Source organism: Indicator indicator, chromosome Z (genome assembly GCF_027791375.1).
Source record: "Indicator indicator isolate 239-I01 chromosome Z, UM_Iind_1.1, whole genome shotgun sequence".
NCBI lineage: Eukaryota > Metazoa > Chordata > Aves > Piciformes > Indicatoridae > Indicator > Indicator indicator.
Genome location: NC_072053.1, coordinates 46,147,368 through 46,172,774, shown reverse-complemented (window position 1 = coordinate 46,172,774; position 25,407 = coordinate 46,147,368). Strand labels below are relative to the sequence as shown.

General features: G+C 42.3%; 1 protein-coding gene across 2 annotated transcripts in view; it reads left to right on the top strand.

Annotated features, from left to right (window-relative positions):
* Positions 1-25,407, top strand: part of PCSK5 (proprotein convertase subtilisin/kexin type 5) — a 265,280-nt gene that overhangs the window by 140,188 nt on the left and 99,685 nt on the right. The gene's annotated exons all lie outside the window — the stretch shown is intronic.

Sequence of the window (25,407 nt, the reverse complement as noted above, 5' to 3'; positions counted from 1 at the left end):
AAGTTTCTAGAATTTTGTAGAGTCTTGTAATTTTGTATTCAAGCTACATCTTTTAATTATTTTTTTCTTTTGTAATGCAAGCAGAGCTAAACAGTTGTGCCATTAAATGAGATGCATATTTTCAGGATGGGTTAAAACTTGACCTTGAATCCATACAAAGTTGTATTTCCACACAGTTTTACTTCTGATTTCCATTAGTAAATTCTTACTGCTTTCAATTTAGATTTCATCAGGAAAACAAAACCCAAAAACCAACCAACCAAAACCCCCCACCAGAATGGCTTATTTCTGGTTCTGTTTTCATGATAAGATTTGAACTGGTTTGTGCTTGCATCTTCTGAGAGAAAAATTTAGTGTATAAGAACAATCAAATCTTTACCCTGGTGTCATTTTAAAACTGAAGCCTAGCTTTAATCTATTTCAGATCAAAGCATTGCTACCATAGAACATCTTTAATATATCATTCTGACCTATGACATTTCTACTATAATGGAATAGAATCAAAAAAAACAAAACAAAAAAAAAAAAAAAAACTTAGTTTTTGGATCAAAACCAGGCTCTTACCTACAGTGGATAGATTTATAGAGGGGTATTTGACTTGAACCCAGTCATCACATGAAGATTCTGATGTTAAAGAGCTGGTTTTACAAGGGCATGCTCACACACAAAACATACACAGTGAGACATAGATGCTTCCTTAATTGCAATAGCATTACAGTACTTGTTACTGTGAAACATCTCCCAGGATTAAAAAAGTTTTACCAGGGGCTTTTGACTGTATTATTATTTTGTTGGAGCTATTTGAAATTCAAATAATGTTTTTCAAGTAGCATAAAGTAGGTCTTTTTTGTTAAATATATCCCAACTCCATAATTTTGTACTTTTATGTTTTTTCTCTTGTTGCCCAAGAAAGGCAAACAACCTGCAAGACATTTTATCTGTAGTAGATAAATCATGAGGAAAAGGGCTGAAAAAATGCTCCTCCTCCACTTAGGCAAACTCAGGAACATAGATAAGCTCAACTGGGAGGACTAGGTTTCAGGAAGTACAGCTCGAGGTGGTAGAGCTCTGCTGTACTCTTCATGGCGGAACTGAAAAAGAGGAAGACAAACTAAGTGCCTCGATCTCTGTGGAGCTCAGGAATCAACCTTAACCCAAACAAAAGCACTAGTTTTAAGTAAATTATTTTGGCAACTTAAATTGAGCAAATGGTTCCAATAAAAATGCAGCTCTGTTTAAAGCTCTGTTGATTTTGGAAGAAGGAAAAGCAAAAGATTTAGATTAAATCACAACATCCAAACCTGAATTCAAAAGAGGTTTGCACACCGCTGCTGGCAAGACTAAAACATTTTTTTTTTACTAATGCATGTGGCAATATTTAGTATAATATTACACTATTACCCTTCACTGTTGCCAGGGGTAACAATTAAAGTATGTTTATTCATAGGTGAATTATTCTGATCAGACAGAGTTTCTTAAGGAATTGTATCATAATTTTGCTGGTGGCGAGATCCCCATTTCTTCCACAGCATGTTCTTAACGGGAGGCAGTGGAAGATTTTAATTTTTTGTTTTGAATTAACGAAAGCAAAGACAATCGCAAGAAACAATCCGTCTTTCTTCCATGCATACTGGGAAAGAAAGAAGAAAACAAGGAGAAAGAGAGAGGCAGACTTGCTATTTTAGAAATGAGAAGTGGAGAGGAGAAAACAACAAAAACTTGGAAGAGCCTCTCATTCAACAAAGGGTCAGCAAAACCTACTAGTTTAAAATGGGTCAGCATGCCTTTTCAGGGGGCTGTTTTGCTAAACTGCATGACAGCCCTGTCCCACACTATAGTCCCTGGCAGTGTTACACCATTGCAAAACACACAGAAGGAGTTCACAAATGTGAATTGGGGGTTTTTGTTGTGCATGTGTGTGGTGGGTTGGAAAATCCCCCCAGCATTAACTTTACCAGACTATCTCAGTTTGGAAGTAAATAGAGATATATTACAAGCAAACTACAGTCTACAATGGATGCAATGAATATATACAAATATACAGTATTTACAATATTTACAGATATTTACAATTAACAAAAACAGCATAAAACCCTCCTAGCCAAAGCCAGGAAAGCTGGCTTTCTGCTTTCCCCTTCCCTGCCTTCCCCTGGCCAAAAGGAAGAGGGAAAAGAAGCAGAGATGTGTGAAGTAAAAGCGATGCAGCCCAAGGCCAGTAAGCCAGTTGCTATTTCCCCAGCGGAGAAGAAGAGAAGCAGACACCCTGCTAGACTACTAGAGATTGTTTTGAGAACTTAATCTTATGGGATCTATCCCTCCAATGGATTTCTTTAGAATAATCATTATTTTCCTTTTTTACACCCAATAGTGATTTATTTACATTCTTACTACTTTCTGCTCAAGATCTGTGAAAAATTTTAAAGGCATAGCCCTAACACCAGCACAATGTGTCTTATATTCATAAAGAGAAAGATTAACTCACAAAAAAATACTGAGCCAGCTGGTGATTTGCTAAAGCAGTGCCTGTTACTGGCTAGTAAACCTAATTCATTAAATGAATGTCAATAGATTTAATTCAGGAGTGGGCAAGAATTTTTTTCTTGGTATTTTTTTATTATTATTTTTTGTTATCAGCCAACATGTGTCTTTCCCCAGGTACTTCTTACCTGCTAGTCTCAAAAAAAAACGAAACTTGAATACTCATCCTGGTTAATCAGTTGCATGATGTAATTTGTCACTAGATGAAAGAGTTACGTTATGCTCAATTTCACTTCAAAATCAGAGGGTTTCTTTAATAATAAAAGCAAGTTAATAACTGAACTAGAGAACATCTGGGGTTTTGTGAAGATACCAAAAATTTTGATCTGATTTTGCTATGGCAGATTGGTATGCAAAAGTTCCTTGTCAGTTGCTTGGTCAACAACAACGCAAACAACTGCATTCATAAAAATGAAATGCTGTGTTAATGCTGACTTGTCTCTAGGCTGAAAGATACAGAATGAAACACTGCAGTTTTAGGTACAATGATCAAATCATATGAACAATTGGTTATCTGTAAATGAAGCTCCAAATGCTGTCAAACACTGTCTTTGGGGAAACAAACATTCACAGTAAAGAACTGCTATTAATTTGCAGGGACATTTTTAGAGAACTTCTTTCACTTTTCCTGAATCAAGAGTGTAGACAGTAACACTTCACTATAGTGAAATAGAGCGTTATTGAAAGATAATTCTAAACACTTTTTTTTCACTTTCAGGCTATTCCTAGTCCAGATGGAGGTATTCTTCCTACAGAAACTGGTAGTCATCTCATTTGCTAGAAAATAACAGAATAGCAGTTACATTGTATCCCCTTAGGTTAGCTAAAGGATCTGCTGCTTCCACTGGAGGAAATTGATCACTTAATGTTTTATGCCCTTTTACTGTAATCATTTAATCACAGCATTTAGTAAAACCGGTGATTATTCTTGATGTTAGTAGAGCATCAGTAGTATGGAAGTGAAAAAGAAACAAGCTTATCCATGCCTTTAGATAGCAAACTTAGGTTGGCCAGGTTTAAATTGCTGTAGAGTGATCAGTAAACAAAAGGTCAAAGACCAGCAAGACAATCTTCACAACAATGTGTACATTTCAGAAAAGACAAATAAATTACTCATAAACACCCTGTTCAACACTTTAAATAACTTTTGAATTTTGGGGTTTAATCATTGTCAGAAGCTAGTATAAGACTTTTCAAAAGCAGCAAGTGCTTCTGAATAGTCACATCTATCAGTCAGAGCTGCAAAAGACCTTCCAGCCTTTCAGATGTTAGATGGTGTTTCCACATGCTGTTAGCATCAACTCGTACTCACTCCTAATGCCCGTTCATGTGGTTCACAGACCAACTGAAACACAAGCTTTGAGTTTCACTCTTGTAATATCTGGTAGTTTGTGTAGTGCTTGAAAGATTAGGCTGATATTTTCAGGTAGACAATGTAGAAAGCTGTTGTAAGTTTTTTATTCAACTTGTCAAACACTGGCAAACACAAGCTATCTCACATTTGGCTTCTTGCACTCTCCCAAGGTTGTGTTGGCTCGAGGCAGTGTTACCTCACCAAAAATACCCCTAGTGCCATGTCCTCTGGCCACTTGCTCTTCTCAGCAGGCTTGTGGCTTCATTGCTAAGTCATGACACAGCTATTTCTGCAGTAACCAGAAAATCCCCTTAAGCCAGATTTTCTGTCCAAAGGCATTAGTCTTTGAAAAGGCTGTCATGATAACATCATCATCAGAAGCTGACATCTGGAATCCTATTTACCAGACATTAAAACTACACAATTTCAGTGTTGTGGGAATTATATTTATCAAGAAACAAGCATATAATATACCATTTCCAAATGTGAAGCACATGAAACAGAACCTTACCATTTTGGCTGGTGAGCTGATCGGGATCAACACCGGGTCTGCTGTGCCTGCTTTGGGTTCTCTCTCTTTTCGTTTCTTTACGGGGTTTGCGGGGCAGAAGGACCCTGGCAGAGAGCGACAACCAGCGGTCGTCCTCTCGCGTGCCTGCTCGGGATTGTGACGTCAGCCGCGGGAATGTTTAAAACCCGGCAGAGCTGAGTGCGCGACGCCATTTTGGCTGGTGAGCTATAGGCTTCTTGCCTGCTTGCATGTGCCAGGGCAGCTGACAGGGTACAGGGGAAAAAAAAAAAAACACACAAAAACCAAAACACCACAAAATCAAACCAAAACAAAACAAAAAACTCTCAATAAAATCTCCAAACTCAAGATCTCTTGCCAGCAGGTACCTACCATGGTAACAACTCGGACAAAGGGTGTTAAACATGCAGTAGGTTCCCAGACTGAGTCTCTCTGCAAGCATGCTGGTGTTCAGGCTTCTAACTGCAGTGAGTGTTCGAGCCTGGCACTTGGTGTGGAGGGTGAAGGAGACACCTGTGTCAGGTGTGACCAGGTGAATTGTCTCTTAAATTTGGTAGCTGAGCTGAAGGATGAAGTGGCTGAGCTGAAAGCGGAGGTAGCAAGGCTCAGGACCATACAAGAATGTGAAAGGGAGTTGGATATGTGGGAACAGGCTTTGAAACCCTCTTCAGTTGAGGGGAGCAGTGGAGGATGGATACAGGTCCCTGTCAGGGGAAGCAAAGGGAATGCACCCCGACCCTCTTCCCCTCCCCCGCTGCCCTTGAGCAATAACCGTGAGACTCTGCAGGCTGAGGACAATGTGGATGAGAGTATTGGAGAGGAACCAATCAAGGAGATGCCAAAGACGAAGCAGCCCCCCCAAACCTTAAGGACCAGTGCTACAAAGAAGAAGAGAAAGGCTATAGTTATTGGAGACTCTCTCTTGAGGGGAACAGAGGGACCCATATGTCGTCCTGACCCATCCCATAGGGAGGTGTGCTGCCTACCTGGGGCCCGGGTGAGGGACATCACCCAAAGGTTACCTAAACTAGTCCAGCCCTCTGACTATTACCCATTGCTGGTAATCCAGGCTGGAAGTGAAGAAATTGAAAAGAGCAGCACCAGGAAGATTAAAAAGGAATTTAAGGCCCTTGGGAAATCGATTGACGGGGCAGGAGCTCAAGTGGTGTTCTGCTCAGTTCCCTCAGAAGCAGTGGTGTACACTGAGAGGAACAGGAAAACCCACACCATCAACAGTTGGCTTAGGAGATGGTGCCAGCAGCGGAATTTTGGCTTCTTTGATCACGGGGCAACTCTTACTGCACCTGACCTGCTGGACCAAGTTGGGTTGAATTTATCTAGAAAGGGTAAGAGGGTGCTGGCACTGGGGTTGGCAGGACTCATCGGGAGGGCTTTAAACTAGGTCTGAAGGGGGTGGGTGTGGAAACCAGTCTCCCTGGAGAGGAGGGAGGACCACATAAAGTGGTGAAATCAGCAGCCCAGCTGAAGTGCATGTACACCAATGCACACAGTGTGGGCAACAAACAAGATGAACTGGAACTCTTGGTTCACCAGGAGAACTATGATGTAGTTGCCATCACAGAAACATGGTGGGACGATTCTCACAATTGGAGTACTGCACTGGGGGGTTATAAGCTCTTTAGGAGAGACAGGCAAGGGAGAAGAGGAGGAGGGGTGGCCCTGTACATTAGGGAATCTCTTGATGCCTCAGAACTTGAGGTTGCAGATGAAAGGGTTGAATGCTTGTGGATTAAAATCAGAGGGAGGCTGCACAAAACTGACATCCTGGTTGGAGCCTGTTATAGACCACCCAACCAGGACGAGGAGGCCGATGAGATATTCTATAAGCAGCTGGAAGCTGTCTCAAGATCATCAGACCTTGTCCTTGTGGGGGACTTTAACCTACCAGACATCTGCTGGGAACTTAATTCAGCAGAGAGGAGACAGTCCAGAAGGTTCCTAGAGTGCATGGATGACAACTTCCTGATGCAGCTCTTAGGTGAACCTACCAGGGGTAAGGCTCTGCTTGATCTGCTGTTCTCAAATAGAGAAGGGCTGGTGGGAGATGTGATGGTCGGAGGCTGTCTAGGGTGCAGCGACCATGAGATAGTGGAGTTTTCAATATGCAGGGAAATAGGGAGGAGCAGTAACAGAACCCTCACTTTGGACTTTCGGAGGGCAAACTTCAGGTTGTTCAGGCAACTTATTCAGAAAGTTCCCTTGGTAACAGCCCTTAAGAAGAAAGGGGTCCAGGATGGTTGGACCTACTTCAAACAGGAGCTCTTAAAGGCACAGGAACTGGCAGTTCCCACATGCCGTAAGATGAGCCGGCGGGGAAGACGACCGGCCTGGATGACCAAGCAGCTCCTGAAGGATTTAAGGGAAAAAAAGAGGGTTTATCACCTTTGGAAAGGGGGGGAGGCAACTAGTGATATGTTTAAGGATGTTGCTAGATCATGTAAAAGAAAAATTAGAGAGGCAAAAGCACAGTTAGAAATTAAACTGGCCACTTCTGTGAAGGACAACAAAAAGCATTTTTATAAATATATTAATGCTAAAAAGAGGGGCAAGAGGAGCCTCCACTCTTTATTGGACGTGGAGGGTAACATTGTAACTAAGGATGAGGAGAAGGCTGAGATTCTTAATACCTTCTTTGCCTCCATTTTCAACAGTGAGGCAGGAGGACTTCAGGATAACTGGCCTCCTGAACTGGTTGATGGGGTCAAGGAGCAGTATTGTACTCCTGAAATCCATGTGGAATTAGTTCAAGACTTGTTGAGTCACTTGGATATTCACAAGTCCATGGGACCTGATGGGGTTCATCCTAGGGTGCTGAAAGAGCTGGCAGATGAGCTGGTCAAGCCTCTCTCCATCATTTTCCACCAGTCCTGGCTCACTGGAGAGGTCCCAGAAGACTGGAAACTGGCCAATGTGACACCCATCCACAAGAAGGGATGGACAGAAGAACCTGGGAACTACAGGCCTGTCAGCCTGACCTCAGTGCCAGGGAAAATCATGGAGCAGATTGTCTTGGGGGCAGTCACTGCGCACCTGCAGGATCGCCAAGGAATCAGGCCCAGCCAACATGGATTTAGGAAGGGCAGGTCCTGCCTCACCAACCTGATCTCCTTCTATGATCAGGTGACCTGCCTGGTGGATGTGGGGCAGGCTGTGGATGTAGTCTACCTGGACTTCAGCAAGGCCTTTGACACTGTCCCCCACAGCAAACTCCTGGCCAAGCTGTCAGCCTGTGGCTTGAACAGGACTGTGCTGTGCTGGGTTAGGAACTGGCTGGAGGGCCGAGCCCAGAGAGTGGTGGTGAATGGTGCCACATCCAGCTGGCAGGCTGTCACTAGTGGTGTCCCCCAGGGATCAGTGCTGGGCCCCATCCTGTTCAATGTCTTTATTGATGATCTGGATGAGGGGATTGAGTCCATCATCAGTAAATTTGCAAATGACACCAAGCTGGGAGCAGGAGTTGATCTGTTAGAGGGTAGAAGGGCTCTGCAGAGGGACCTTGACAGGCTGGACAGATGGGCAGAGTCCAGCATGATGGCATTCAACAAATCCAAGTGCCAGGTGCTCCACTTTGGCCACAACAACCCCATGCAGAGCTACAGGCTGGGGTCAGAGTGGCTGGAGAGCAGCCAGGTGGAAAGGGACCTGGGGGTACTGGTTGACAGCTGCCTGAACATGAGCCAGCAGTGTGCCCAGGTGGCCAAGAGAGCCAATGGCATCCTGGCCTGCATCAGGCATAGTGTGGCCAGCAGGAGCAGGGAGGTCATTGTACCCCTGTACACAGCACTGGTTAGGCCACACCTTGAGTACTGTGTCCAGTTCTGGGCCCCTCAGGTTAGGAAAGATGTTGAATTGCTGGAGCATGTCCAGAGAAGGGCAGCGAGGCTGGTGAGAGGCCTTGAGCACAAGCCCTATGAGGAGAGGCTGAGGGAGCTGGGACTGTTTAGCCTGGAGAAGAGGAGGCTCAGGGGTGACCTCATTGCTGTCTACAACTACCTGAAGGGAGGTTGTAGCCAGGAGGGGGTTGGTCTCTTCTCCCAGGCAACCAGCACCAGAACAAGAGGACACAGTCTCAAGCTGTGCCAGGGGAGGCTTAGGCTGGAGGTGAGGAGAAAGTTCTTCACAGAGAGAGTGGTTGGCCATTGGAATGGGCTGCCCAGGGAGGTGGTGGAGTCACCATCCCTGGAGGTGTTCAAGAGGGGATTGGATGTGGCACTTGGTGCCATGGTTTAGATAGTCATGAGGTTTAGGGTGACAGGTTGGACTCGATGATCTTTGAGGTCTCTTGCAGCCTTCTTGATTCTATTCTATTCTATTCTACTCCTATTCTATTCTATTCTATTCTATTCTATTCTATTCTATTCTATTCTATTCTATTCTATTCTATTCTATTCTATTCTATTCTATTCTATTCTATTCTATTCTATTCTATTCTAAGTTAGGTTTTTCATACAGGTAGCAGTGAAGTTTCAATAAGAAGTCCAAAGGCAGTCCAAACAGTTGTTCCAGGGCCTTGGAACAACTGGTTAAGGGATCAAGAGCACAGTAAGTGTTTTCTCCTATCCTTCCAGATGCAGAGAATGATGAGGAGAAAAAAGAGGAACACCTGGCTCCAAGCCTGGTGTCACCAGAAAAATGTTTAATTTTTTGATCATGGGTCAGTCTTCATAAAACCAATACACTGCTGGCAATAGAGAGGGTTCATCTATCTCAAAAGGGGAAAAAGATCTTTGTGCAAAAGTTAGCACAGCACTGAAAGAGTTTAAACTAGATTTGAAGGGGGAAAGGCATAAACCCAGGCTCAGTAGAGATAAACTTAGAAGCAGCCTGACAGTGTTTGAGGGACAGGTCTGCTCCACAGCCTGCTGAGTACACTGGAGCACATTTGACATTTCCCTGTACTAATGCACACAGCACCTTAGCCATCTCAGTGGAGGAAGAGTATGGCGATCCACATAGCAGCAAAGATGCAAGGGTTGTTGATGTTTTAGAAACAATGGAAGTGCCTGAGAACAGACATATAAATTAGGGATTATCCCCTCAGAAAAAGTGGCCATTGATCTTGTAGTGGTATGTATGTAATTGTTTAGCACAATTACATACATTTAGCACTAAACTCCCTGCTCCCCTAACACAAAAGCAAGGGGAAAGGTAACATAAAAAACTCAGGGTTGAGATAGAGATAACAGTTTAATACAAGATTTCATAATCACAATGCATAATTACCTTAACTAATAATCTAATTAATAATACAATGCAGGATTCCCTTAGTTTAGCCTGTTTGCAGAAGAAGCACAGTGAAATACAGGAAAAAAAACCCAGCATAATTCAGAAAACCAAAACCAGCAGCTACCTGACTCCCACCCATTCCACCAGAATGTCTGCAGAAAAGAGCCAACAGCCAAGAACCCAGAACCAGTAACCAGAACAGGAAGCCTCCCATGTTGCATTCTGAACTTCAGGCCCCATAATACTTTGCTCCAGTTAGCACTTTCATTTTTTTGAAGCTGGCATTAATGCAGCATGCTTCAACTCAATATATGACAGGTCTGTAGCCCAGCTGAAGTGCACCTACCCCAATGCATGTGCACAAGGCAGAGGTAACAAACAGGAGGAGCTGGAAACCGCTGTTAAACTGGAAAAGTGCTGTGGTTACAGTCATGGAAACATGGTGGGATGAATCCCAGAACTGAGGTGCAATGGATGGCTATAAAACTGTTCAGAAAGGATGGGCAAAGAAGAAGGGGCAATAGGGTATCCTTGTATGTTAAGGGGTGTTTTTACTGTCTGTAGCTTGATGATGGTGATGAAAGGGTCAAGTGTTTATGGGTAAGAATAAAAGGAAATGCCATCAAGGCAGAGATCATGGTGGGGTCTGATATAGACCACCCAACCTGAGTGAAGAGATATTACTTAACACAGACAAGTCTACAGAGTTGGATGGCATGCACACAAGGATAGGAGCTGGCAGAAGCACTCACCAAGTTACTTTGAGTTATTTATAAGTGGTCCTGACTAACCGTGGAGGTCCCAGCAGACTGGAGATGTGCCGATGTGATGCCAGTCTGTAAGAAGGGCCAGAAGGAAGATTCAGGGAACTACTATTTGACCTCAGTACTAGGGAAGGTATAGAGTAGGACAGTCTCACCCTGAGTGCCATCACACAGATGAAACATCTTGACTAACCTGAATTCCTGCAGACGAGGTCATGCGCTTAGTAGATGAGGGAAGGGCTGTGGATGTTATGTACCTGGACTTTAGTAAAACATTACTTACAGCATTCTCCTGAAGAAATTGTCTGCTTGTGGCTTGGACAGGGGTACTCTTAACTGGGTAAAAAACCGCCTGGATGGCCAGGCGCAAAGAGTTCTGATGAATGAAGTTCAATATAGTTGGTGACTGGTTACAAGCAGTGTTCCCCAGGGCTCAATATTGGCACCACTTGTGTTTAGTATCTTTATCAGTGATCTAGGTGAGGGGATTAAGTGCGCCCACATAAGTTTGCAGATGACACCAAGTTTCATGAAAGTCTTAATCTGCTTGAGAGTAGATAGGCTATATAGAGGCCTCTGGACAGGCTGGGTCAATGGTCTGAGAACAATGGCATGAGGTTCAGCAAGGCCAAGTGCCGTGTCCTGGACATGGGTCACAACAACCCCATAAACTGCTACATACCTGATGAAGGGTGGCTGGAAAGCTGCCAAGCCGAAAAGGAACTGGGAGCCTTGGTCAACAGCAAGCTGAATGTGAGCCAGCAGTGCACCCAGGTGGCCAAGAGAGCCCACAACATCCTGGCCTGTATCAGGAATAGTGTGACCAGCAGAATTAGGGGAGATGCCTGAGGACACGAAGACGGCCAATGTCACTCCAGTCTTCAAAAAGGGCAAGAAAGAAGACCCAAGCAACTGCAGATGAGTCAGCCTCACCTCCATTCCTGGGAAGGTGGTAGAGCAGCTCATTCTGGAGGCATCTCTAACCACATTAAAGACAAGAGGGTTATCAAGAGTAGCCAGCATGGATTCACTAAGGGGAAATCTTACCTGACTAACCTGACAGCTGTCTATGAAGGCATGACCAGATGGATAGAGCAGTGGAGCAGTGGATATTATCTACCTTGGAGAGCTGGGCAAAGATAAACATCATGAAGTTCAATACAGACAAGTACAGATTGCTGCATCTGGGGAGGAGTAACAGCAGGCACCAGTACAGACTAGGGGTCGTCCTGCTGGAAAGCAGCTCCATGAAGACCTTTGGAGTCCTAGTGGACAGCACGTTATCCATGGCACAGCAATGCTGTGCCAAGAGAGCCAACAGCATCCTGGGGTGCATTAAGAAAAGTGCGTCCAGCAGATCTGGGGAGGTTCTCCTCCTGTTGAGGTCTGTTGAGACCACACCTGGAATACTGTATCCAGTTTTGGGCTGCCCGGTTCAAGAGACGGGGATCTGCTGGCAAGAGTCCGATGGAGAGCCACGAGGATGATTGCAAGACTAGAATATCTCTCCTTTGAAGAGAGACTGAGAGACCTGGGGCTGTTTAGTCTTGAGAAGAGGAGGCTGAGAGGGGATCTTATCAGTGTCTATAAATATCTGAGGGGTGGGTGTCAAGATGAAGGTGCCAGTCTCTTTTTGGTGATGCCTGGTGCCAGTGGTAGAACAAACAACAGCAAGTACAAGCTAGAACACTGGAGGTTCCACCTCAACACACGAAGACACCTCTTCACAGTGAGGGTGACAGAGCTTTGGACAGCTGCCCAGATAGGTTGTGGAGTCTCCATCCCTGGACACATGCAAAACCTACCTGGATGTGTTCCTGTGCAGCCTGCCTTAGGTGATCCTTCTTTGGCAGGGGTGTTGGACTTGATGACCTCTGGAGGTCCCTTCCAACCCCTAACATTCTGCACCAAGCTAGGGATATTAGGAAGCATTTCTTTACTGAAAGAGTTGTAAAGCATTGTAACAGACTGCCCAGGGAAGTGGTTGGGGGACCATCCTTGAAATTATTTAAAAGACATGTAATTGTGGCACTTTAGGGGCATTAGGTGGACTTGGCAGTGTTAGGTTTACAGTTGGACTTGAGGGGTCTTCTTCAACCTTAATGATTCTGTGATTCTAAGTAGGCAGCACACAGAAAGAGTTCTGGGAAAGCAAATGTATTTTTGGTAAAGGCAGTCAAGCCATATATACATACCAAGTCTTCAACAGACTCGTGAATGTGAAGTCTGAGAGATGTTTGCAGTCACTCACATGGGTAGGCATTAGTCTTTCATTAGCTGAACTGGTTAGATTAATTGGAACACTTTTTGCCTTGTAGCCCCTGCTTGGGATTTCAAGTTAGAACAATGTTTGATTTAGCACCAGGAAAGGAGAGAAGCAAACCATCTCCAATTACTAGCCAGTACAACAGCAAGGGGAACTGTCTCCCCCAGAAATGAAATAGGATAGGAATCTCAAATCCCATTTGAATATCATACTGCTCATAGAGTCAGTACCATAACCTTTATCATTGCTTTATACAGAAAGCATTACTGTAGTTAGATAAAAAAAAAAAAAAAAATGAGCTAGGATTTGGAAATCAAGATAGTTGAGGAAAAGTGGAGTAAAACATTAATTTTTTAATAACAAGTTTAAGGTCTTCTTATTGTATGGTCACCTCAGCCTTGCTAGATGCCTCTTGCTTTCTTCCCAGATGTAGCTCAAAACTATAAATAAAGTTTCCTTAAATGTAATATTAAAATCACATTAGGAACTTTTCCATATTTCATATGTTAAAACCCAGACAAAATGGCAGGTATCTCAACTCTACCAGCCTTGAGTGAGATGTAAAATATCTCTCTGGGATTTTGGGGAAAGTAACTGGAAAACATACTGAATTCTGCAGCCTAGATCATGATTGTTAGACTTTTTTTTTCCCCTCTGAAAAAAATGTTGCTTCCAGCTAAAAGACATGTAAGATCAGGAACATATCTCTATAGTTACAGATAGAGATGTACAAAAGAGAAAGAATGTCTCAGAGAAGCGAGGGTTCTCCCAGCCTCAAACTTTTCGTTATCAGTGAGCTGTGCAGTGCTGTATTTTATGTTGCCTCTGAAAAGCTGTGAATATAAAAGAGTCTAAGCAGAAACTTCAGGCCTGTACTGGGATATACAACATTTTGTGTTATAGTTGTTTTTTTTCTGAGGTCATATATTGTAAGGCAAATACACATTTAAAATGTGAATGAAACAGCTCTAAAGCAGGACTAGTAGCAGGCAGAAGGCAAAACTAGGCTTTAAATTTCTACTGTAATAGCAGTCAGAATTGTCAGCAAACCATGATCAACGCAGCAAACAAAGGATTTAAAAAGATAGTCCTTGTGCTCAACAATTGACAATCTTGATGTCATCTGCCCTAGATAAAAAGCTATGTATAGTTCCTATGATCTGCAGCTTCTAGTATTCCAGACATTGCCAAGCATACTGACGGCATTAAGAGGATGCATGCCATGGGAATGATAACCTTTGACATTATTTTAGCAAGCCCAACTCTGACCTTTATCAAAACTCTGCAAAGGATTAGGGAGCAGGGAGGAAGGGGAGGGATAGAAGTTTTCCCCTGTGGACCCATAATCTAGGACTCTGCCCCTTAATGTGAAATCGATTTTGCATTATTAAGAAAGAAGAACCAGGATCAACAAGTTTAGAAAGTGAATGAGAAACTGAGACAGTTCTCCAAAGCAGAATCCTTTAACTATAGACAATGAAAACTACATTGTAAAAATCCTTAAAAGTTGCACACATTTGCATAACCTAATTATCAAAGGAGTTGCCTGCATTCTAGGCAAATATCTATCTGTACTTGCATGAGTCCATGGCAATGGTGAACATCTTGTGCATGGAGTACCTTTGTCTTTTTTAAAAAACAACAGCCACCTGCCTTTCAGAACACCAAAGCTCTTCATTGCTGTTGCATTGCTGTAGTGCATTTCAACAACTGCAAAACTGGCAGTTGTTTTATTTTCATTGCATCTACTTTAATGGAACTGGGATTCAGACAAGCTAGGAAGCAGATCAGACCATCTGCTACACAGTATTTTAAGCACTTAGAGGATCCTGAGAATGTAGAACATCTAGTGATAATAAGGAAAGATAAGGGCCTACGTGGGACAGCTTAGATTAGTTGGATACCTGAAGTTGTTTACAACTCTATCTCTCTTTGCCTCCAGAAAAATCAGCTCTTGGGTGGTCACTTTTAAGTCAGGGAATGCATAAATTAATCCACAAGGTCTAGTACCAGCATTAGTGGTCCAGCTATCTGCGTAGACTTGGCATACTGTTTAAATTCCTTCTGCTTCAGGCTACTGATCAGAATCTACTACATAGCTCTTTGGGGATAGCGTGAAGTCAACTTAATTAATAATTTCTCTGCTGTGGATTGAGGTTGGAATAGTTTTATCTCACAATCACCATCATTATTATTAAATTGCAAAACACTTTGTTATGGCTGCATAGTTGCGTATATCCTTCCTCTGATGAAATTTGCTGCAGCCCCATTGTGATGGTTTTAAGGGTATGTCTTTAATTTCTTTTCACATGCACTCAAGAATTAATTTGAGTCCAAATATCCTTCTGAAACATTGACGCTTCTGAACAGAAACAGCCACTATGTGAAACGGAACAATGATACATTCTGCACCATGTGTCTGATACACCTGACAGCAGAGGAACGCTGTCTTTGCATCTCCTGCTAATGATCTGTCAGCATTTCCACTTACAGGGCTTTTGACTCATCTGTTCTGAGATGAAGCCTAACATAAATGTTACCACCAAGAGGTGTTTTTATTGTTTGTTAGGGTGAAATGACATTTGGCTGCTTTTGAGTTATTGTGTATCCCTGAGGAGTAATTTGTTTCTAATAGAGGAAATGAGTACATTTTCTTAAAAAAAAGTGCCATGGTCCAATCAGAAAATGGATTTTTTTATTTATAGGAAAATTGCAAGCGGACATGTTTTTTCAATGGATCTTAATGCTTTTTAGAAAATTAAGTCCAGTAGAAAAGACTGTCACAAGTTTAAAATTTATAGCTTCTGTTACTGTAGATACTTCTTAGCCAACTTTATTTCAGCAATTTTTTTCTCCCTTCTAAATGCATGGAATCATATTTATTCCATTCACATAAGCTGGTTTATTTCAACTGATAAAAGTGAATGTCTTCAGTAGAACCTTTATGACATACAGCCAAATGCTGCAGAGAAGCATCATCTTGTCTGCCTTAACAATCTCCAGCCAGCAGTAGTAGTTAGGTTTTCTGTTTCTATCACAGTTCTGCTCCAGAGGCAGTGAAGTAAAACAGTCTTCCTGGTCACTCTGCTGAAGTTGCTCACTGATACTTTCTCTGAGTCTGGAGAAAATGTCCCAGCAAGCAGAGAACAGTAGATACCATGTACTCTGAGGACTGCAATAACCTGGTTTACTTGTACCTAGGCAAGCCCTGAAAAGTAAATCAGGAACTAATCCAGATCTTGCTGTGGGTGGGGGACCACTTGGCATGGCAATGCTAGTTACACATTGGGGCTCACTGCTGACTGTCAACCATGGGGTGGCAGAATCCCAAGACTAATGACCCCTGCCCAGAGGTTGCTAATGCTCATTCAGGGGGGGAAGTATTTGGGTGGTACTTGTTGTCACTACTAGTAGAGTTTGACTCTGATGTCCCCAAAAAAGCGTATTTAACTCTTTGTCTTTTTTTGTCAACCAGTATCTATGCTTAATAACTGTATGTGTTTAAAATTACTGAGGTAGGTAATTGCTGCAAGAAAGTGAATGCAAACATGATCTTGGATTTCATTCGTTAATGTTTCAAGGTGGTATGTTTAAGGACTATTTTTCAAGTCGGTGCAGTGTAAGTGTTGCATACAGAAACTATTCCAAAGGTACAGTGGCAACTGGACATATAGATTCAACTACCTGCCCTGCTGGTGTTCCTGGGCAGCCTCTGTTTTATTTTGTCAGTAAATAGGAGCTTTTTGGCAGACAGAAAAGTTGTAAAATTCAGAGGGCTAATCTTTGTCAGATCTGCTATCAGTAAATCCACTGTTAGTATATCATTTTTGAAAATTTTTGTACTAATACAAAAGTCAAAAATTGGTATAAAAAATGGAAGCTCAATAAAAGCAATTTTTAAAGTATTATGTTAGGACCTTTCTGAAATTATCTGAGAGCTGGAACAACTATACTATGGAGAAAGCCTGAGAGAGCTGGGGTTGTTCAGCCTGGAGAAGAGAAGGCCGTGGGGTGACTTAATTGCAGCCTTTCAGTATATAGAGGTCCGATAAGAATGGTGGAGAGATAAGTTTTACCATAGCCTGTAGTGACAAGACAAAGGACAATAGTTTTAAATGGAAAGAAGGTAGATTTAGATTGGACATACTGAAGAAAATTCTTATGGTGACAGTGGTAAGATAGTAGAACAGATTGCCCAAAGAAGGTTTGGGTGATTCATTACTGGAACTATTCAAGGTGAGGCTAGACAAACTTTGAGCAACTTGGTCTAGTAGTAGGTGTTCCTAGGGGGCCATGGCAGGGAGGTCAAATTAATTAAGGTTTAATAAACCCTTACAACCAAACTATTGTTGCTTCTGTGATCCTGTGATATCCCAGAATCATGGAATCATAGAATGGTGGGGGTCAAAAGGGACCTCTGGGGATCATATAGTTCAATGCCCCCTGTTAAAAGCAGATTACAGAATCACAGAACTGTCATGGTTGGAAGGGACCTCAAGGATCATCTAGTTTCAAACCCCCTGCCATGGGCAGGGACACCTCACCCTAGATCAGGTTGCTCAGATCTGCATCTAGCCTGGCGTTACAAACATCCAGGGATGGGGCTTCCACCACCTCCCTGGGCAACCTGTTCCAGTGTCTCACCACCGTCATGGTGAAGAACTTCTTCCTAACTTCTAATCTGAATCTACCCTTTTCTATCTTAGATCTGTTCCCCCTAGTTCTATCACTATCTGACACCCTAAAAAGCCCCTCACCAGCTTTCTTATAGGCCCCCAGATTCACCTAAGTCAGGTTTCATAGGAATGCATCCAGGCAGGTTTCAAAAGTCTTTAGAGATGGACAATCCACAACCCCTCTGGGCAGCCTGTTCCGGTGCTACATCACCCTCCAAGTAAAGAGGTTCTTTATGTTTAGGTAGAACTTTCTACTTTGTAGTTTGTGCCCATTGCCACTATTCCTATCCCTGAGCACAAGTGAAAAGAGTCCAACCTCATCCTCTTGACACCTGCCTTTTAGATATTTATAAGCATTGATAAGATCTCTCAGTCTTCTCCAGGCTGAAAAGCCCCAGGTCTCTCAGCTTTTCCTCGTAAGAGAGAGTGTAATAGTTTAAATCAGAACAAAATAGGTTGAACTGAACCAGCAGGTTAACCAGTCTGATTTCCCAACACAGAAGTGAGGGAAAAGTAACACACAAAAACTCAGGATTGAGACAAAGTGAGATAAGAATAGAGTTTACTGATCAAAATCACATAAACATGGTACAAAATCCATAACTGCCTATTTGCACAAAAAGCACAGCGCAACACCGCAGCAAGCAGAAGCAAGTGAGCCGAAAGCCTAAGCCAGAAAACTGCTTCCCTATCTCTGCTTGTTCCACTGCTATCCCAGCAGAAAGGACCAAGACCCCAAAGAACTTGGAACCCAGAAGCAGCAACCAGAATGGGAAGCCTCCCATGTTACAATCTGAACTCCAAGACCCATAATACTTTGATCTAGCCAGTACTTTTCATTTTTTGAAGCTGGCATGACTGCAGCATGGTATAAATAACAGCAGCAGATTCAGTTCAATCCATGACAGAGAGTCACTGGAGACATCTGTTGGATTCTCTCTAGTAGTTCTCTGTCTCTCTTGAGCTCTTCAGCCCAGCACTGGGTGCAGTACTCCAGATGTTGCCTCACTAGGGCTGAGTAGAAGAGAACAAGAAACTGCCTTAGCCTGCTGGTCACAGTCTTACTAATGCACTGTAGGATACTATTTGCTTTCATGGCCATAGCGGCACTACTGGCTCATAGTAAACTTCTTGTCCACTATGAGCCAGTGGACCAGATCCTTCTCCGCAGAGCTGCTTTCCAGCAGGTCAACCCCTAACCTGTACTGGTGCATGGTGTTATTCCTCCCCAGTGCAGGACTCTACACTTGCCCTTGTTGAACTTCATGAGGTTGACATCCGCCCAGTGCTTCAGCCTGTCTAGGTTATGCTCTCAGTTTTGTATCATTGTCAGACTTGCTGAGAATACACTTGTCCTTCATCCAGGTCACTCGTGAATGTACAGAACAAAACTGAACCAAGTACTGACCCTTGGGGAACACCACTAGCCACAGGCCTCCAGCTAGACTCTGCACAACTTTCTGTGCTCTGACAGTTCTCAAGCCACCTCACTGTCCACTTACATAACCCACACTTCCTTAAGCTTATCTGAGAGAAAGCTATAGGTAACAGTGTCAGAAGCCTTGCTGAAGTTGAGGTAGACAACATCCACTGCTCTCCTCTCATCTACCCATCTGGTCACCATCACAGAAGCCTTGATCAGATTGGTGAAGCATGATTTCCCCTTCATGAATGCATGCTTACTACTCCTGGTATAAAAGCCCTTCAGTCTTCCATTGTGCATCTTTGTAGCTGCTGCGTTTAAGACTAGTACATTGGGCAACTTTCTGCCGGTGTAATGGTAAGGGTAAGAACTCAGTCTTTTCCCATCCTAGCTGTGTCTTCAAAAATATCTGGATTTGAAGGAATTCTGTGAGAAGGGAGGACTAAGTTTGCTATTTGCTCTAAAAAGCATGAGGAGAGTTGGTTTTACAAGCAGGAATGAAAAATAATATCCTTCCACTACTGAATTATTGATATGTAATGCAGTTATGTTTCAGAAATCACATCTAGTTATCCCAGATTAGTGATCGTAGATTGACACAAAATGGGAATATGGCTGAAATAAAGCAAATTTTCATTCAAGATCAACATTCTCTTAGTTAGGATATGACAAAACAAAATGAAAATAGTTTAAGCTGTGTGTCACCATAACATTTCTCCTTTTTTGTCCCTTAATTTCCTCTAGACAATTGTCTTTGCTAGTAGAAGCATTTCCATATTGTGTTGTGTTGAAATTACCCCCCAAAATTGCCAGACTAGCTTAGTTGAAAGCAAATGAAGGTGTATTTACAGGCAAAACTGCAATCTAAATTATGGAATGCAAATAATATATACAAAATATACAATATTTACATATATATACAATTTACAAACAACACAAGAAACCTCCTGCACAAAACCAGGGGTTTACTAACAGCTTCCCCTCCCTTCTCCTTTCCCTCCGCCCTCTACAACAACGGTGCCCTCTAACAAGCAGAAAGTCTCTTGTTGGTACTTACCCACAACAAAGCAATGCAGCCAACGTCAGCAAAGCCAGCAGAAGCCAGAAGCTAGTATCTGCTAGAGCGCCTTCGCTCTTTTTTCTAGTTGAAAAGAGAGAAAGTTAGTTTACAGATCTAACTTTAGGTTGATTTTCAGACCAATGGGATTATTTAGACCTTATCCTTATTTTCCTTTTTGCGTCCAGTGGTAGTTTATTTACATTCTAACCACAGTTATAAAGGGGCATTTTAGACTCATTTTGGATGAGACTAGATCAAGATCCTGAAGTAACTTAAATGAAAAAACTCATCATAATTTATGTATCAAAGAGCTGAATCTTGTTTAGGAAAGTTGCATATAGTTTAGGAAAGTTGCATATTCCTCATTTGACAAACTGAAGTTATTACCCTTTCTTTCCTTCTGATTTAATATTTCATGCATTTATGCAAAATACCTGTATTTCTAATGCTGCTTTTATAGTATAGAAAATTAAAGACCAAGGGTTTTTTGTCAGATGAGTAAAATAGCCAGAAAGTCTTAGCATCTAACCTACTGATTGGTCATACTGATGACAGGTGGTGAAACTACAGCCTAACAGATCAAGGTTAGCTACACTGAGGCACTGGAATGCTCTGTTTTCAGTGTCTTGAACCCAGTTTTCCTGAAGTCTGCATGATTCTGTGTTATGATTTATTAACACCAGCCATTCCTATTTCTCTTAGGCAAGTCCAGTGGGATATATACACTATCTTTAGACCAGGAGGTAGTTTTACATGCTTTCTGTATATAAATGAGAAAGCTAGTGAATTTTCAATGGCGGTTTCAGACAAAAACAAAGGGATTATGGAAAAGCTGAGGAACCCCGTTCAGCAGCTGAGCAGGTCTTGATTTCATGTTGCAGTAATAGAGGAATTGCTCCAGGGATAAATAAATGGGCTTTAGCTCCAAGAAATGTTCTCCTAGTTTCAATAAGAGTAAAGAGATCACCTAAAACTCAGTATTTACTTTGTGTTGCAGGAGGCAGGTTTTTCTTGGAAATATGTCTTGCATCTGTAAAGATCTGTGTATGCCTGTGATTTTGTATAAGTAGGAATGGATTAGTTCACGTTGCTGCTTGAGGAGAGAGTGTTCAAGGACAGTTCTGCCCATGGATATCTTGATCACAAGATGATCAGAGTTTTCAACGCTTCAGCTCAATGAGAGCAACAGTCTGCTTAATCACTAGATTACTTTGCACCATGATCACATTCCCATTCTGTCTAAAAACAAGTATCTTCTTAGGAAACAGCCCTGCACTCCCTCTGGTTGCTAGCAACAGCTGAACCCAGTAGCAATTCACAGCAGCCGTAATGAAGAGCACATAAGTGGATATGTGCAAGGTCCTGGGGCATTTTGCACTTGTAGTCAGCTTATGTCACTCTTTTCTGTCTGAGTCAGCAGAAGTAAACCCAGTATCACTTGCATACAAATCAATGGTAGTTCCAGATGTTTCCCAGAAAACATTTATGGCCTCTTGTCGACCACTGAGCTAATTTTTAACCTCTGGGAGGGGCAGTCTGGCAGAGATTTCACAGCAGTACTAGCACATAGACAAATGAAGGGGTGCAATTTGAAGGCAGTAGGGAACAAAATACTTTCTTCTCCAAGACACATGAGGTCAACTACTTTAGTTAACTCTGTGATTTTTTCCTAAATTACTGTTATTTAGTCTTTGAAAATTATGGGCCTCTGCTGGTACCTGTAGCTGTTAACCAGCCCACTGGATCAGTGGCCTTGAAGTGCAAATGTTGCAGACAGCCAAATGTCATCTGTCTCAAAGCTAAGGATTTAGGACCACCCTTGTCTATCAGGAAAGGTTTTTTTTTCCAATGGGAAGGCCTTTCAAGGAACAGATCTACATCTTCAGCTGTGGAAAAAAGACAGCAGGTGCAGAACTTGTCACTGCCACCTCTGCTCTCATAAAAAAGATTTTAAGTATTGAACAACAGTTAACATAGCCAGATAACCTTGGGTAGTAATTTTTTCTCCTGGGTAAAACATAAACACAATTCTAAATAAATTTTAGAGTAGGAAAGTTAAAAAGTGCACTTTCTAGATTTTATTTGTGTTTTTAATATGCATATTAGGGCAAAAAAGTTTTAGGTGTGGTGGCTCAAAAGCCACTTAAGTTTTCATCAGAACGTCACTGCCTGGTTATGGCAACATTCAGTGCTCTTCTGCCCTTGCATCTATCTGAGAAAAAATTACTTGAGGGGAAATTTTACTCTTCTTTGAGCTCAGTAGTTGAGTCAGACTCACAGCATCTTACTATCTTGAGCGCTAACCCAGTTCAAGTTGCTACCTGTCAGGAATTTCCATGTGTTAGCTCAAAAGAATTTTCCATTCATGAAAATTTAATTTCTCACTGTTTAAATGTAGTATGAGCTAGAGTAACCATGTACAGTTACAGACCATGTGAGTTAACACTTGTTCCTCCGACTGTTTTTTCAGAGTAGAGTGATTATTAAGTAAAATTATAGAAGTCAGAGCGATATATGCAGTGTAAGAACAGACAAATGACTTCATGGATAAATATGCTGTCATCTAAAGATGGAGTTTTTGCAAAGTGGCATCCATGATGACAGAGATTCCCATTACAGGAAACACAGTACGAACAGTTTCTCCATCTAAGCTTTCTATGCCCTTTTTCTGACTGCCCCTACACACATGAAAAACAAGATGTTTTTTGCCCTGTCCATTTGTTTAAGAAACATATTAAAGATAATTTAGAAGGCTGAAATAAGGCTGAATTTAATTATTTTCTTCTATTTTAGGCCTTGTATTTAAATTCTGAAACAAGTACCTGTCTTGACAAAAGAGCTTGTGTTTAATTCTCTCCAGAAGAACATTTCTGTGCTGTGTGCACTTCTTTTTGGGACTGAATAGAAAAAAGATGGGAAGAAAACCCATTTATTACAGAGTCATTATGCCTTGCAGTATTTTCCATTGAGGAACCCTCTTCAACTGGCTGCTTCAGACAATATTAGATACTACCATATTTGGAAGATGGAATCCTTAAGCAGTGATTATTTTTATGCGTTGAATTGTTATTTGTTTGACAGGGATTGGGTTTTTTGGATGGAATTCTCTGAATTATGATTTACAAACCCTCTGCAAAGTGCAGTTGGAAAGACAAACCGTAACTTGTTGCATTACTGATTAAAATAGCACTTGTTTTTTTTAAGATTTTCTGGTAATACTCTTTGCGGTAGCAGGCAAAACTGATCTATTAATATTTGTGATCTTAACTACTCCCTCTGGAAGCTTACCTCTTTCACTTTGCCCATTAAGAAATTTACCAAGAGCACCAGTTTGTCACAATGAAACAACATGGCTAGCAGCTCTTCTAATTCATCAAAATCCATTTGCAAACTTCTGTTTTAATTGGAAGAGCAAACAAAAACACACAGATTGTTTAGTAAGCAAAATGTTTAGCCTGTGAGGACTGCTGAAATTCCTGTAGTTACATCAAGTTAAGCACTCTTAACTTACAGAAAAGTGGAAGGTTAGACAATTGGCACAAGTCATAGAATTGTAGGTTGGTTTGAGTTGGAAGGGACATCTTCCACTATATCAGGTTGCTCAGAGCCCCATCAACCTGACCTTGAATGCTCCAGGGGTGGGGCTTCTACCACCTCCTTTTTTTTTACTACCTTCATTGTAAAAAATTCTTCCTTCTATCTGGTCTAAATCTCCCCTTTTCTAGTTTAAAACTATTACACCTTGTCCCATCACAACAGACTTTGCTAAAAGGCTGTCCTCATCTTTCTTATAGGAGCCCTTTAAGTACTGAAAGGCCTTAATAAGATCTCCTTGGAGCCTTCACTTCTCCAGGCTCAACAACTCCAACTCTGTCAGCCTTTCTTCATAGGACACACATTCCAGCCCTCTGATGTTTCTTGTGGCCCTGGACCCACTCCAGCAGGTCCCTGCCTTTCCTGTGCTGAGGGCTCCAGAGCTGGACACGGAACAGCAGCTGAAGTCTCAGCAGAACAGAGGGGGCAGAATCACCTGCTTTGGCCTGCTGGCCACACTTTTGATGCAGCCCAGGATGTAGTTAGCCTTCTGGGCTGCAAGTGCTCATTGTCAGTTCATATTGCACTTTTTATCTACCAGTACCTCCAAGTCCTCCACAGGGCTGCTCTCAATCCCTTCACCCTCCAGCCTGTCTGAGAACTGCCCCAACCCATGTGAAAGAACTTGCATTTGGCCTTGTTGAACATCATGAGGTTCAGATGGGCCCTTTTCTCAAGTCCCTGAGGATGACATCCGATCCCTCAGGCATGTCAACAGCACCACTCAGCTTGGTGTCATCGGCAAACTTGCTGAAGGTGCACTCAATCCCATTGTCTGTATCATTGGTAAAGATACCAAACAGCACTGGTCCCAGTATGGACCCCTGGGGGATACCACTTGTCACCAGTTTCCATCTGGACATCAAGCCATTGACCACTACCCTCTGGAGGTCACCATCCAACCAGCTATTCATCCACCCAGCAATGCCCCCATCAAATCCATTGCTCTCCAGTTTAGAGACAGGGACCATGTCGAAGGCCTTACAGAATTCCAGATGGACAACATCCATAGATCTTCCCTTGTCCACTGATGTAGTCACTCCCTTGTATAAGACCACTGAGTCAGTCAGGCCAGACTTTCTGTTGATGAAGTTTGTTGGAAGTACTGCACTTTGTCTGGGTGTTGGGATTTGAAAGTTCAATATTTTTTTTTTAATCTTAAGAAAGATGATTCTTTAAAGCCCTCTGCTTCTTTAAGTAGAAAGCATTCAGGCATTAAAATTAAATCACTAGGCACTGAGTTTTTTGCAGGGGTCCCATTGTTGACTCTCCATAGCCTGAAAGGCAGATAGACATGAGGATGAAACATCCAGGAATGTGCATTAACAGAATGCTAACCTACGTGTGTGGATTAGTAATGGTGTGTGTGCAGTGTGTGTGGTAGGTGGTAGCAGAGGTTGACAGCAATGTTCACAGCTCTTTCCAGTACTAACAACATCTACAGATCTGTCCTTATTCTACAGATCTGTCCTTCATCTACAGATCTACAAAGGAGGTAGAGGAAGGAGCCTTTCTGGACAGACTCTGCATGAGAGCCACACTTTCTTTATGGCCCTGGATTTCATATACCATTGCTTTTCACTCATTATGCAAACAGCTTTAGGGAGATGTTGGATCTAGCTGTTTGGCTGGCCGGTGGTAACCATGCTGCATGCAAGAATAGGAGAACACCTGATTCGTACACTCAGGGAAGTTAAGAGCTTACAGCAGTTACAAAAAGACAATCTGGTCCTTATATTTATTGTCTCGGTTACCTTCAGTATTTACATACATGCATGTGTGTAGTATTTGAGTAATGGCAATAACCCTCCTCTAGCAGTGGGAGAGGGAGATTTCAGCTCTCACACTGCTACATTTACACTTTCAATGTCACGTCATATAAAAGGATTGGGCTGAATTAAGGCACATGGTCAAAGGGCAGTCAGAGGCAATTGTACTCTCTGGAGTTCTGCGTTT